At 33.7% G+C, this 17,199-nt stretch overlaps 1 protein-coding gene across 1 annotated transcript in view; it reads right to left on the bottom strand.

Moving 5' to 3' along the window:
• LOC137408862 (baculoviral IAP repeat-containing protein 7-like) overlaps positions 1 to 13,843 on the bottom strand; it is an 88,042-nt gene extending 74,199 nt beyond the window's left edge. The window contains exon 1 of the mRNA XM_068095447.1: positions 13,706 to 13,843. The gene's annotated coding sequence lies outside the window, so the exon portion shown is untranslated. The remainder of the gene's footprint in view (positions 1 to 13,705) is intronic.
• Between the last annotated feature and the right edge of the window lie 3,356 nt (positions 13,844 to 17,199).

The following is a 17,199-nucleotide window of genomic DNA, read 5'->3' as shown; positions in this document are numbered from 1 at the left end:
TAAATGTTATGATGGTAGCTATTGTACACTTTATTCAAGGCATGAAGTTTAAATGTTATGATGGTAGCTATTGTACACTTTATTCAAGGCATGAAGTTTAAATGTTATCATGGTAGCTATTGTACACTTTATTCAAGACATGAAGTTTAAATGTTATCATGGTAGCTATTGTACACTTTATTCAAGACATGAAGTTTAAATGTTATCATGGTAGCTATTGTACACTTTAATCAAGACATGAAGTTTAAATGTTATGATGGTAGCTATTGTACACTTTATTCAAGGCATGAAGTTTAAATGTTATCATGGTAGCTATTGTACACTTTATTCAAGACATGAAGTTTAAATGTTATCATGGTAGCTATTGTACACTTTATTCAAGACATGAAGTTTAAATGTTATGATGGTAGCTATTGTACACTTTATTCAAGACATGAAGTTTAAATGTTATGATGGTAGCTATTGTACACTTTATTCAAGACATGAAGTTTGAATGTTATGATGGTAGCTATTGTACACTTTATTTAAGGCATGAAGTTTAAATGTTATGATGGTAGCTAATGTACACTTTATTCAAGGCATGAAGTTTAAATGTTATGATGGTAGCTATTGTACACTTTATTCAAGACATGAAGTTTAAATGTTATCATGGTAGCTATTGTACACTTTATTCAAGACATGAAGTTTAAATGTTATGATGGTAGCTATTGTACACTTTATTCAAGACATGAAGTTTAAATGTTATGATGGTAGCTATTGTACACTTTATTCAAGGCATGAAGTTTAAATGTTATGATGGTAGCTATTGTACACTTTATTCAAGGCATGAAGTTTAAATGTTATCATGGTAGCTATTGTACACTTTATTAAAGGCATGAAGTTTAAATGTTATCATGGTAGCTATTGTACACTTTAATCAAGACATGAAGTTTAAATGTTATGATGGTAGCTATTGTACACTTTATTCAAGGCATGAAGTTTAAATGTTATCATGGTAGCTATTGTACACTTTATTCAAGGCATGAAGTTTAAATGTTATCATGGTAGCTATTGTACACTTTATTCAAGGCATGAAGTTTAAATGTTATGATGGTAGCTATTGTACACTTTATTCAAGACATGAAGTTTAAATGTTATGATGGTAGCTATTGTACACTTTATTCAAGGCATGAAGTTTAAATGTTATGATGGTAGCTATTGTACACTTTATTCAAGACATGAAGTTTAAATGTTATGATGGTAGCTATTGTACACTTTATTCAAGACATGAAGTTTAAATGTTATGATGGTAGCTATTGTACACTTTATTCAAGACATGAAGTTTAAATGTTATGATGGTAGCTATTGTACACTTTATTCAAGGCATGAAGTTTAAATGTTATGATGGTAGCTATTGTACACTTTATTCAAGACATGAAGTTTAAATGTTATGATGGTAGCTATTGTACACTTTATTCAAGACATGAAGTTTAAATGTTATGATGGTAGCTATTGTACACTTTATTCAAGACATGAAGTTTAAATGTTATCATGGTAGCTATTGTACACTTTATTCAAGACATGAAGTTTAAATGTTATCATGGTAGCTATTGTACACTTTATTCAAGACATGAAGTTTAAATGTTATGATGGTAGCTATTGTACACTTTATTCAAGACATGAAGTTTAAATGTTATGATGGTAGCTATTGTACACTTTATTCAAGACATGAAGTTTAAATGTTATGATGGTAGCTATTGTACACTTTATTCAAGACATGAAGTTTAAATGTTATGATGGTAGCTATTGTACACTTTATTCAAGACATGAAGTTTAAATGTTATGATGGTAGCTATTGTACACTTTATTCAAGGCATGAAGTTTAAATGTTATGATGGTAGCTATTGTACACTTTATTCAAGACATGAAGTTTAAATGTTATGATGGTAGCTATTGTACACTTTATTCAAGACATGAAGTTTAAATGTTATGATGGTAGCTATTGTACACTTTATTCAAGACATGAAGTTTAAATGTTATCATGGTAGCTATTGTACACTTTATTCAAGACATGAAGTTTAAATGTTATCATGGTAGCTATTGTACACTTTATTCAAGACATGAAGTTTAAATGTTATGATGGTAGCTATTGTACACTTTATTCAAGACATGAAGTTTAAATGTTATGATGGTAGCTATTGTACACTTTATTCAAGACATGAAGTTTAAATGTTATGATGGTAGCTATTGTACACTTTATTCAAGACATGAAGTTTAAATGTTATGATGGTAGCTATTGTACACTTTATTCAAGACATGAAGTTTAAATGTTATGATGGTAGCTATTGTACACTTTATTCAAGACATGAAGTTTAAATGTTATGATGGTAGCTATTGTACACTTTATTCAAGACATGAAGTTTAAATGTTATGATGGTAGCTATTGTACACTTTATTCAAGACATGAAGTTTAAATGTTATCATGGTAGCTATTGTACACTTTATTCAAGACATGAAGTTTAAATGTTATCATGGTAGCTATTGTACACTTTATTCAAGACATGAAGTTTAAATGTTATGATGGTAGCTATTGTACACTTTATTCAAGACATGAAGTTTAAATGTTATGATGGTAGCCATTGTACACTTTATTCAAGACATGAAGTTTAAATGTTATGATGGTAGCTATTGTACACTTTATTCAAGACATGAAGTTTAAATGTTATGATGGTAGCTATTGTACACTTTATTCAAGACATGAAGTTTAAATGTTATGATGGTAGCTATTGTACACTTTATTCAAGACATGAAGTTTAAATGTTATGATGGTAGCTATTGTACACTTTATTCAAGGCATGAAGTTTAAATGTTATGATGGTAGCTATTGTACACTTTATTCAAGGCATGAAGTTTAAATGTTATCATGGTAGCTATTGTACACTTTATTCAAGACATGAAGTTTAAATGTTATCATGGTAGCTATTGTACACTTTATTCAAGACATGAAGTTTAAATGTTATGATGGTAGCTATTGTACACTTTATTCAAGGCATGAAGTTTAAATGTTATGATGGTAGCTATTGTACACTTTATTCAAGGCATGAAGTTTAAATGTTATGATGGTAGCTATTGTACACTTTATTCAAGGCATGAAGTTTAAATGTTATGAGGGTAGCTATTGTACACTTTATTCAAGACATGAAGTTTAAATGTTATGATGGTAGCTATTGTACACTTTATTCAAGGCATGAAGTTTAAATGTTATGATGGTAGCTATTGTACACTTTATTCAAGACATGAAGTTTAAATGTTATGATGGTAGCTATTGTACACTTTATTCAAGGCATGAAGTTTAAATGTTATGATGGTAGCTATTGTACACTTTATTCAAGACATGAAGTTTAAATGTTATGAGGGTAGCTATTGTACACTTTATTCAAGACATGAAGTTTAAATGTTATGATGGTAGCTATTGTACACTTTATTCAAGGCATGAAGTTTAAATGTTATGATGGTAGCTATTGTACACTTTATTCAAGACATGAAGTTTAAATGTTATGATGGTAGCTATTGTACACTTTATTCAAGGCATGAAGTTTAAATGTTATGATGGTAGCTATTGTACACTTTATTCAAGACATGAAGTTTAAATGTTATGATGGTAGCTATTGTACACTTTATTCAAGACATGAAGTTTAAATGTTATGATGGTAGCTATTGTACACTTTATTCAAGGCATGAAGTTTAAATGTTATGATGGTAGCTATTGTACACTTTATTCAAGACATGAAGTTTAAATGTTATGATGGTAGCTATTGTACACTTTATTCAAGACATGAAGTTTAAATGTTATGATGGTAGCTATTGTACACTTTATTCAAGGCATGAAGTTTAAATGTTATGATGGTAGCTATTGTACACTTTATTCAAGACATGAAGTTTAAATGTTATGATGGTAGCTATTGTACACTTTATTCAAGGCATGAAGTTTAAATGTTATGATGGTAGCTATTGTACACTTTATTCAAGACATGAAGTTTAAATGTTATGAGGGTAGCTATTGTACACTTTATTCAAGACATGAAGTTTAAATGTTATGATGGTAGCTATTGTACACTTTATTCAAGGCATGAAGTTTAAATGTTATGATGGTAGCTATTGTACACTTTATTCAAGGCATGAAGTTTAAATGTTATGATGGTAGCTATTGTACACTTTATTCAAGACATGAAGTTTAAATGTTATGATGGTAGCTATTGTACACTTTATTCAAGACATGAAGTTTAAATGTTATGAGGGTAGCTATTGTACACTTTATTCAAGACATGAAGTTTAAATGTTATGATGGTAGCTATTGTACACTTTATTCAAGGCATGAAGTTTAAATGTTATGATGGTAGCTATTGTACACTTTATTCAAGACATGAAGTTTAAATGTTATGATGGTAGCTATTGTACACTTTATTCAAGGCATGAAGTTTAAATGTTATGATGGTAGCTATTGTACACTTTATTCAAGGCATGAAGTTTAAATGTTATGATGGTAGCTATTGTACACTTTATTCAAGACATGAAGTTTAAATGTTATCATGGTAGCTATTGTACACTTTATTCAAGGCATGAAGTTTAAATGTTATGATGGTAGCTATTGTACACTTTATTCAAGACATGAAGTTTAAATGTTATCATGGTAGCTATTGTACACTTTATTCAAGGCATGAAGTTTAAATGTTATGATGGTAGCTATTGTACACTTTATTCAAGACATGAAGTTTAAATGTTATGATGGTAGCTATTGTACACTTTATTCAAGGCATGAAGTTTAAATGTTATGATGGTAGCTATTGTACACTTTATTCAAGACATGAAGTTTAAATGTTATGATGGTAGCTATTGTACACTTTATTCAAGGCATGAAGTTTAAATGTTATGATGGTAGCTATTGTACACTTTATTCAAGACATGAAGTTTAAATGTTATGATGGTAGCTATTGTACACTTTATTCAAGACATGAAGTTTAAATGTTATCATGGTAGCTATTGTACACTTTATTCAAGGCATGAAGTTTAAATGTTATGATGGTAGCTATTGTACACTTTATTCAAGGCATGAAGTTTAAATGTTATGATGGTAGCTATTGTACACTTTATTCAAGACATGAAGTTTAAATGTTATCATGGTAGCTATTGTACACTTTATTCAAGACATGAAGTTTAAATGTTATCATGGTAGCTATTGTACACTTTATTCAAGACATGAAGTTTAAATGTTATGATGGTAGCTATTGTACACTTTATTCAAGGCATGAAGTTTAAATGTTATCATGGTAGCTATTGTACACTTTATTCAAGACATGAAGTTTAAATGTTATCATGGTAGCTATTGTACACTTTATTCAAGACATGAAGTTTAAATGTTATCATGGTAGCTATTGTACACTTTATTCAAGGCATGAAGTTTAAATGTTATCATGGTAGCTATTGTACACTTTATTCAAGACATGAAGTTTAAATGTTATCATGGTAGCTATTGTACACTTTATTCAAGGCATGAAGTTTAAATGTTATGATGGTAGCTATTGTACACTTTATTCAAGGCATGAAGTTTAAATGTTATGATGGTAGCTATTGTACACTTTATTCAAGGCATGAAGTTTAAATGTTATCATGGTAGCTATTGTACACTTTATTCAAGACATGAAGTTTAAATGTTATCATGGTAGCTATTGTACACTTTATTCAAGGCATGAAGTTTAAATGTTATCATGGTAGCTATTGTACACTTTATTCAAGGCATGAAGTTTAAATGTTATGATGGTAGCTATTGTACACTTTATTCAAGGCATGAAGTTTATATGTTATGATGGTAGCTATTGTACACTTTATTCAAGACATGAAGTTTAAATGTTATGAGGGTAGCTATTGTACACTTTATTCAAGGCATGAAGTTTAAATGTTATGATGGTAGCTATTGTACACTTTATTCAAGGCATGAAGTTTAAATGTTATGATGGTAGCTATTGTACACTTTATTCAAGACATGAAGTTTAAATGTTATGATGGTAGCTATTGTACACTTTATTCAAGGCATGAAGTTTAAATGTTATGATGGTAGCTATTGTACACTTTATTCAAGGCATGAAGTTTAAATGTTATGATGGTAGCTATTGTACACTTTATTCAAGGCATGAAGTTTAAATGTTATGATGGTAGCTATTGTACACTTTATTCAAGACATGAAGTTTAAATGTTATGATGGTAGCTATTGTACACTTTATTCAAAACATGAAGTTTAAATGTTATCATGGTAGCTATTGTACACTTTATTCAAGACATGAAGTTTAAATGTTATGATGGTAGCTATTGTACACTTTATTCAAGGCATGAAGTTTAAATGTTATGATGGTAGCTATTGTACACTTTATTCAAGGCATGAAGTTTAAATGTTATGATGGTAGCTATTGTACACTTTATTCAAGGCATGAAGTTTAAATGTTATGAGGGTAGCTATTGTACACTTTATTCAAGACATGAAGTTTAAATGTTATGATGGTAGCTATTGTACACTTTATTCAAGGCATGAAGTTTAAATGTTATGATGGTAGCTATTGTACACTTTATTCAAGACATGAAGTTTAAATGTTATGATGGTAGCTATTGTACACTTTATTCAAGGCATGAAGTTTAAATGTTATGATGGTAGCTATTGTACACTTTATTCAAGACATGAAGTTTAAATGTTATCATGGTAGCTATTGTACACTTTATTCAAGGCATGAAGTTTAAATGTTATGATGGTAGCTATTGTACACTTTATTCAAGACATGAAGTTTAAATGTTATGATGGTAGCTATTGTACACTTTATTCAAGACATGAAGTTTAAATGTTATGATGGTAGCTATTGTACACTTTATTCAAGGCATGAAGTTTAAATGTTATCATGGTAGCTATTGTACACTTTATTCAAGACATGAAGTTTAAATGTTATGATGGTAGCTATTGTACACTTTATTCAAGGCATGAAGTTTAAATGTTATGATGGTAGCTATTGTACACTTTATTCAAGGCATGAAGTTTAAATGTTATCATGGTAGCTATTGTACACTTTATTCAAGGCATGAAGTTTAAATGTTATGATGGTAGCTATTGTACACTTTATTCAAGGCATGAAGTTTAAATGTTATGATGGTAGCTATTGTACACTTTATTCAAGACATGAAGTTTAAATGTTATGATGGTAGCTATTGTACACTTTATTCAAGACATGAAGTTTAAATGTTATGATGGTAGCTATTGTACACTTTATTCAAGACATGAAGTTTAAATGTTATGATGGTAGCTATTGTACACTTTATTCAAGGCATGAAGTTTAAATGTTATGATGGTAGCTATTGTACACTTTATTCAAGACATGAAGTTTAAATGTTATGATGGTAGCTATTGTACACTTTATTCAAGACATGAAGTTTAAATGTTATGATGGTAGCTATTGTACACTTTATTCAAGACATGAAGTTTAAATGTTATCATGGTAGCTATTGTACACTTTATTCAAGACATGAAGTTTAAATGTTATCATGGTAGCTATTGTACACTTTATTCAAGACATGAAGTTTAAATGTTATCATGGTAGCTATTGTACACTTTATTCAAGACATGAAGTTTAAATGTTATGAATGCTAACATTCAAACTATACTCTCTCATAGTCATCTATAGATTATACACTATACTCTCTCATAATCATCTATAGAATATATACTATACTATCTCATAATCATCTATATAATATATACTATGCTCTCTCATAGTCATCTATATAATATACACTATACTCTTTCATAGTAATCTATAGATTATACACAATACTCTCTCATAATCATCTATAGAATATACACTATACTCTCTCATAGTCATCTACAGAATATACACTATACTCCTTCATAGTCATCTATAGATTATACACTATAATCTCTCATAATCATTTATAGAATATATACTATACTCTCTCATAGCCAACTATAGAATATACACTATATTCTCTCATAGTCATCTATAGAATATATACTCTACTCTCTCATAGTCATCTATAGAATATATACTCTACTCTCTCATAGTCATCTATATAATATATACAATAATCTCTAATAGTCATCTATAGAATGTATGTTGGCATTGCAGAAGTACAAACCGAGACAGTAGAATCCTGCCTGAGCCATCTTAATACCAGACAAGTTTCCATCATGAGGCCAGTTGACAAGGAAGGTCGTTCTTCTCTGCTTCTCATCAACCAACAGTGACTCTCGCTCATCAAGTGAGAGCTCACGAAGAACAGTGTCGAGGAACTCTTTTGGACTCATTGCTTCTGCAAGCAAAGAAATTATAACAGCAGGGAATTTTACATCATTTATGCTATATAATGTGCTATAATATATGCTATAGAATGTGCCATGACAGACATGAAAGTTTGAAGCATGCAGCAGCAACTGAGTAGAAACAGCTCATATCACTTCAGTTTTTTCCTAAATATAATGTAGATGACGGTATTTGTATTCACATGCATATTAATAAAGACACATACATACACATATGTATATACATATATGTACATGTATATACATATACATATGTAAAGACATACAGTATATATACCCTAGGACACTTATATTTCGCTAGTATTTAGTTTCGTGAGTAGCTCGCAGAGTAAAATTTCGGAGCAACCTAATTTCGCAGCTCTGATGAGTGCGAAAATATAGTGATGTGAAAATAAATGCAGTAGAACAAACATAATTAGATTCCTCAGGTTCAGTTCGCCGATGAAAATTTTTTTCAATTTGCGACTAGTTTGTAATTGTGAACCGCAGGTAGAATGGTGTGGGCAAGGTCGATAATGCAATTTGATCGCTTGCTGCCATTTGTTTCTTGGACTATCAACAAGCCCGTTTTCACTGGGGCAGCTTAGCTGGCCGGCTGAGCCGCCCCAACTTTTTGGGAATTTTTTACGGTAAGTGCAGTCCAACTCGGATAACTCGCCCTCAGATAAAATGTAACATTTCATCTCAAACACAAGGTCAACTCAAACGGATTTGTTTGGTCAGTTCCAACGCAATGATAAATTATTTCAGATAACTCGACCTCAACATCATTTATTCGAAAAGTTATTTGCCCAACGGCCATGGACGTGGTTTTTATCGCTGTGGAATATCACTTCATTCCAAGCCATAGAGACAAACATCAACTTCTCGTAGTTCCTAGGCAGCATTATTATCATCATCAGAGGCAAAATATTTTTGTTAACGACTTTTACAAAGGTTTGCAGAAGATTAAGTTTTATCAAACACCCGCTTGGCCATGTCCCATCGAAAACGTAAAAGCCTCCGAATGAACTTAAAGTAAAATCCGCAAAATTGATCTTTGTTAAAACGCTCAAAAGAAAAAGATGTCTTTTTCTGAGCGTTTGAACTGCGGTCATGTTTTGCCTATTTTAATTTAAAAACGTCTCGTCAGTCACATCACTTAAAACAAAACAAATCTCAAAAAATTACAAGTTATTGAAGAGGTGTCAGTGGTGAATCCAAACCTTTCCAGAGCCATGCTGCTTGTGTAGTACTGCGAGTGTCAGTGCATGTGTCTTATTTTCTTTCAACACACGGTGCTCACTGCATTGATTGATGTCCCCAGCAAACGATAATCTACTAATTCGTGTGCATTGACATCAAATTCCTATCATTATAAATCACTCTTAATGGGAAAATAATCATAATTAATTGCAAAATAATAACGTAATAAATTTTGAAAGTCAAATTATTTTGTTGGTTTATATTTTAACGATGCTATATTGGTCGTTAAAAACGTTAAAATAAATGTCGTTATTAAAATTCCATTCTACAGTATCAATGAACAAAGCTGTTTAGTTTCGCTTTTTCGCTCGTTTGTTATGGTAATTTAGTTTCGCACATGAAACTTTCGCGAGAGGATGACACCGCGAAAACGTGAAAGTTAGATGCCGCGAATATATAAGTGTCCTAGGGTATGTACATGTATTATAAACATATACATCTGTATAGACACATACATATGTATGTGTATAGACATTTACATGTATGTATCTATTTACATATATGTATATATATATAATACATATATACATATATACGTCTTGACATATATATATATATATATGGTCTAATTCTAATATCTATATAATTGGTCTAAAGAGTAAGGCAATATAATATAAAAGTTACTAGAATCACACTAAACTTAATTATTATATAGAATTATTAACTATATTAAAATTGTAAAATCAATTGCTATTACTTCATTATTAGGAATCACTAGATCACTCATTGTTTCTCATGTTCGTAGGGTATTTGTGTCAGCAGTTAGTCTTACATATCATTACCCATTACAATATAATAAACTAAAAGGGGAAATGGTTTGTACACCTACTGATACTAAGCGGAAATGTGTGACCAATACCAACATTATTAATATTATTTTTGGAGCATCTGGCTCAATGATTATCTACGAATCAACTATTGTATATGAAACTTCAGCACTAAGCCTTATTCCATCCTACAACACAATTTATTGTGTTCAAAAGAATAACCATGAAAGAAACACTATGGCAATATGCTGGAAAATATTTGCGTGTCATTCTTGCTTACAATAGAATGCAAACGCAATGACAGTAGCAGATACAATAATAGTAAGATAATAGTAGCAGATACAATAATAGTAAGATAATAGTAGCAGATACAATAATAGTAAGATAATAGTAGCAGATACAATAATTTTTCATTTTGCCTTCAGTTTAAAACTTGCACAAAGTTTTAATAGACTTTATCTGAATGTATTTTGCTATCAGTTGCAATTCTTTTGATGTTTGAAGTAATTTGACAGCCAGCATGTTCCAAGATTAAAATCGACAAAACTTGATCGCGGCTAAAACAATCATATCAAACAAAAGTGTGAATATGATGTCTATAGTTACACTAGCATGTGTGCAGGGCCATGACATTGGTCAGTTGAGTCCTCTCTGCAGCATCTGATACTGACATGAGTTAGGAACAAGAATGCACGTAATTTAAGATGGACTAGGTTTTAGAAGAACATAGTTCATCTGTCAATCTGGTACAGTCGCTCACTTAATATATACATATTGTATATTACTAGGAGACCCTAGAGTTGAAAGTGTAGGTATAAGGCAGTATGTAATGGTGTCACAATTATTACCTAAATATACGAATCCGTGGCAAAAAATTTGAGTAATGTAAGAACTACAAGGCTTAAAAACACATAGAAAATTTTCTTCTATGCTAGATCCAACTTCCAAATACTCTATTGGCTGGTCTAGCTCAAACGAAGCTATACTGTTAAAAAAATAAAATTATTGGCTACTCGTGCTAGTCTACACAAATCTTTAAAAAAAACTCCAGGGCAGAAGAGGCGGGATGACACAGGGGATAACCTATACTCTAAGATAACTTATAGGTCAAGTAGCAGTCGTTAATATGCAGACACGGGTCTAGCTGAGATTCTTCCAACATGCCATAACTTTCCTTTGTATGGCTGATGAAAAATAAGAAAAAAGTTTCCAGCAACTAAGTCATTGCTACCTTTGAACTCAAGTGTGTCCATTGTCAGTTTCTGCCAAGACAAGTTAACAGGGTAAGACATCAGACCTTGTTACCTGAGGCCAATGCGCAATGAACTGCGCACTGAAAAAAGGGGAACCAAAATTAACGAGGTTTAATCAGACATTTCTGCTAACCAAAATGACCCACGTGTACCTAGTTGAGTATGAACTGCCTTTATATTAAGTATCAACAATTTTTCACAACATACAAAAGCTTTTAGCCTCATGAAGTAAATCGCCGATTTGTTTATATGGCTTGCACAGACTTAGTACTATTCATTTAATATTTGGTCAATTCGGCAGCAACAGGTTCTGAAGTTTTGCTACCTCACTGTCAATTTCAGTGACACTTTTCCCCATTGCATTCAAATTATCATTGACAGTCATTTAATGAACCACAAATGTTTAATCATTATCCAATAGCTCATTATTTCTTTTCTTTCTCTCTTTCAACAAAGTAGCTGCAATACGTATTTCTTTACCTGGTACATGTTTCATGACTTCATCCAAGTTTTTCATGACATGCAGAAGCAACCAATCGGTGATGCCAAAATGTTTGTATGTTTTTAAATATTCGCTATATGTCGGCAAAAACAGAAAGAATGCCAACATGATTCAGGGTGTAGCGCACAGAGTTGTTTTTGAGGATGGAGGATATGCTGAACCAAGGTCATATACTGGTCATGGAAAATTGGTATTCGAGCCCTGCTTTAATGAAAGAATTGTACGAGCAAGGAACGTATGTCTACGGAACAGTGCATTCTAATAGAAAAAATGTGCCCAATTCTATCAAAGAAAAAGAGCCTGGTCAACTTCTGAAGAAAGGCGTGTCACAGTATTTTACTTGTCCACCAGTCCTGACTGGATGCAGGATTGACAGAAATTTCATTTTGTGTTGTTCAAACTATCACAGTAATTTCGAGCTCACTGAATTGAACCGCCGAACACACAAAGACCAACTAATAAAGAAGCCAGCTCCAATACTAGACTACAACAGTCACATGGGTGGAGTTGACTTGACTGACCAGATGATCAAATACTACCACATAAAAATGTCAAACAAATGGTACAAGAAAATCTTTTGTCATTTTGTAGACATTGCTATTCACAATTTGTTTGTAGTACATCGCAACGTAACCGGGAAAGCAGTCACCAGCTTGAAGTATCGTCTAGATGTGATCGATCAACTACTACTTAAAGCAGGGCCAGATAATGACTGTAGAGGTGGTGCAGCTGGAAGACCATGTTCAATTGGCTCGAACTTAGCAAGGTTAAACACTGCAAATCATTATCCTTCTTTAAACCAAACTTTTGAACAGACTGGGAGGATAAAGTTTAGATCGCGTCGAGTGTGCAACAGTGCCAACACGAAATGGCCGAAGGCAACGAATGGAAAGAGAGTTGAAACCAAATATTGCTGTACACTATGTGATGACATTCCTTTGTGTCCAGTTGCATGTTTTAGGGGGTGGCATACTGAGCGGAACTTTTAAGGGACATTTAGAGTTATTTGATGCCAACTACACATGCTCCCATTATATTTGCTCCCATGATAAAATTCAAGAATAAAGAAGTAACTTTTACTGGCAAATATCAGTATTGCTTACAATAGATTTACACCTTCACTAGTACCGAAACCAGCAGTAATCCAATTAGTTCACACAAGCTAAGCAAAAGTAGACAACTAAACATAATCAAAATAGAATATGATGACAAAGCAATCTCAACAATGATGTTGTGGGTGGATTCGGATTAGTTGTTCATAACATAATTTCGCCCTAACCACATATAACATTTCTGGTGGGGCAGGCCTGCCAACCCAAGAATGGGGCATTGCGTGACATTTGGTTTTGGGGCAATTGATGTGTCAATGATAGTACATATAAAACTGTGGAAATTGGGGCAAAAATCTCACGCATTTCTCACGCGTTTTCATTTTTTCTTTGGGGTGATTGCGTCAGTCTCACGCCCAATGCGTGAGAGTTGGCAGGTATGGGTGGAAGTAACTACATTTTCACTATATGAAGTTCACTACTTATACAAAAAAATTATCGCATAAGATTCTCAAATATAACTAAATATTACTTACTTATCGGTATTCAATTAATAACCTATATGAACCAGAATGTTCTTGAGTCGTCAATACAAGCCCTGTTCGTAATCAAGAAATAAAATAACTGAACACGGAAAAAATGGCTTAAATCTGAAAAATCTCATACGTTCGAAAAGTACTTCGATGAAACTTTCTAACAGGGACGGCCTGGATGTAAAATACGGTTCGCTACAAGTTATTGATTCAGGAAATGATTGGTCGGATTGTAAACTGAGATGTCTACGGCAAATATTCGTGATTATTATATGAAATTCAGCTACACGTCTAGTGGTAAAAATCCCAACACGCCAAGCGAACAAGTACCAGTAATTCCGGTTGATGATAAGTCAACGCCGACTCAATTATTTAACACCCAATGAGCATGCTGATTGGCCCTGATTGTGAAATATAATGAGATATGTTATGCTGTGGGTGTATATTAAGATGACTAAAAAAGAGTTTCAACAGCAGAGAGTAGGTTAGAAGTGGGAATGTTCACGATGAATACATGTAACTGTACAATCAAACTTTATAATAGCAAGTATTACTTGAAAGGTTGACTTGCAACAAAATTCACATTGCAGTTATTTGATATCAAAAGATTCACCATGTCTTACTCTGTTGTGTGGTAGGTGCAAAATAAGGAAAATTCTGATTTAACGGTTTGTGTCAAGCAAGATCATTTACAAGCTAAGGTCGAGTATATAAATAAGGAAAAAGGCCTATCTGGTCTGTCTGCAAGACAACTAAGATGCTGTTATCTTGCTTTGTAGCTTGGTGCTGCTATGCAACGCTGAGCTGCTAGCATTCGCTTCCAGGAAATTGTTGCCTCCCAAACCCAAAAGTCTTGGTTGAATGTCACTGACAAGTCTATGGCTAACATGGCCCGCCAGTATCTCTGTTGTTGCCATAGTGCTGTCACCTGACATCCCTCACTTGCCTTAGGCATGCCATTCACACACACTGTATGCTTAGAGTCGATGCTGGTAACCTGACCTAGCGTTCACTGTTTTGCACAAGATGAAGGATATGGTTTCACCCACGCCTCATCGACCACATTAAAACTGCTCTCGACATTTTCTTCCAGATACCTAACTGTTGATAGCAAAGTGCACTCGCCATTGATATTGAAACAGTAAATTCGAAGGAACAGATGTCTTCTCCGTCTCCTTTGGAGGTGTCACATTATACCAAAAGATCCCCTTCTCTGGGGTAATCTCACCTCTTTTAGCAATTATCCTGATTGCCCGAAACTTTCTTCCTACTATTCTACTATTGCCATAATAAACAGCTGCTGACTTGAGCGCCGATGAGTTTTCCAGTAACAACTCATTACACGTCCCACGCTCAACCATGATGCTACGGAGCTGAGTCAATATCTGTGCTGCGAACTCGGTTTGCAGCTTATGCCAGACGACAGACAAGCTGTGACAAGCCACAGTCCACCATTGACAGAAAAAGACTGTCACAATAATGAGTCACATCAATGGCAATTCAGTGCTTGTTCTCTTCCACGGTCAAATCTCAAATAGCCACAATACGCTTGTCTCGCATTTTTGTCTTGTCTTGCACCTGGCCAGTTTAGTTTGTAGCTGTTCTCAGGACAGATCATTATGAATCTGTTTTGCAAGATATAGAATCCTGTTAACTCCCAAATGGTGCAGAAAATGTGCTGTTTAGATGATGTTTTCAAGACTTTCGTGCTGACAATTGCAGCTGACATCTCAGTTGCTTTACAGTCACTCTCTTGGTACACCAGCCAGTGCTTTGGTACCCTGGTCATTTGATCAGATTTGTTTTTTACAGAAGGAACAAAGTGAACGGACACTGCAAGTCCATACTCAGCGCTTCACAAGCATCTCTGCGACACCATACATTCAGACACAGTTTTGCGCCCATCAATGATGTTGGTCAATCAGTTTACAACTATAAGTGAATCAATAGCCATTGTGAAAGTTTTGAACCTCATGTCATTGCTAAATTGATCTCTTGACCAACTGCCTCTAACTCGGTAACATTGATGCGCTGGTAGTAAGATTCCTTTTGGAGTCATGAAGCATTTTCCACAATTTTGCCATCGACCTCCAAGGCCATGCCTATGCCAAAAGAGCTTGCATCAGTCCACACTGTAACAGAATTGTGAGGGTTCACCCTCCAACCTCCCTTGACTGGGTCCTCGCAGCAGGAACGCGCCAAGAGCTCACTAGCCAGACTGCTAACTGTCTTCCCAACAAGAGAGTCTCAATTTCCAATGCAACCCAGCCGTTTTAAAAAACTGCAGTGTGATTGCAGCCACTCTGCCACAAGGTAGTGGCCAACCAGTTGGCCACATTTCAAAAACCGCTCCCTTTTTCATAAGCGTTGTTGGCTCAAAATTGAGCTCTGAAAGTGCTGTGCCCTTCCACACCTGCAGATGCCTACTAGAATCTTTCTGCAAAGTAACACCCGACAGTCAGCTTCCATCCAGGATCTCGTGCTCCTTTGTTTTGAGCTCTTACTTAGCTAAGTGGCTTCTCAACTCTTGAACACTCAATACAGATTCTTGAACCACTATGCCATCAATATAGTGATCAGTCCCACAATCAACACGTTTGTCCAATGACAGAACCTATCTAAAAATTGAGGTCATGATTTTTGGCAACCATGAGAGGTCAAAACTCAGTCAGGTTAAGGCATTGTGTACCTGTGAAGCGCCCAATTTTTGTTATCCTTGATTACAAAGCCCATCAAGACCTGTCATTCTGAGACGAAGGAACCCATAATGTGATTTTACTTCTATATTAATAGTTATGCATCTTGTCGTAAGAGTATTATACACTTCTTGCAGAACCACTCATACCCTTTTATATAACTATTTTTGACAAAAATAGGAAGCAGTTTTCTGGACTCTTAGTAGCCTGGCACGCCGATTTGTTATTCTAACTTCCTAGCACCTGCTATTTTACTGCATAGCATAAATGTTATCTGCTTATTTATACTTACTCACTTACTGCCTAGGAAGTTTTGCAAGGCCCAATTGTCTGAGATCTACGGATATGATGGTTGGCTGACTGACTAGGTTAACTTATATAAGCATGCTTAAATCAGAAACCCTTTGAATTCCATATCTTACTCACGTTTTAAGTATTACTCTGCTCTTGTATCACTCTTTATATTTTTAGACTTGTGCAATTAGTATCAGGTATTGATTTGATTAGCCTTTATATATTTTATGTCTTTTCTATTGAAAGTTTGAATTTTTAATAAATATAATCTGTCTTAAAGTTTTTTAGCTAAAAAAAGCCAGTCTAATTCTCATCATTAAATCTATACCTAAAATACAGTTCTCTACATTTGCAAATCATAAACCAACTACTTGAACCAACAATCCAGCACTTATAGTTAATAGTCCTAAAACAGAGGATCATTACATACCTCAAGATCTAATACTTCCCAGGTCCTTAAAAATTTAGATCTGCAGGTATGCGAACTTCAAGTCTACTACCTACAGC

This window comes from Watersipora subatra, chromosome 11 (assembly GCF_963576615.1).
Source record: "Watersipora subatra chromosome 11, tzWatSuba1.1, whole genome shotgun sequence".
Classification (NCBI taxonomy): Eukaryota; Metazoa; Bryozoa; class Gymnolaemata; order Cheilostomatida; family Watersiporidae; genus Watersipora; species Watersipora subatra.
The sequence above is the reverse complement of the archived record's forward strand: the minus strand, read 5'-3'. Positions and strand labels throughout refer to the sequence as shown.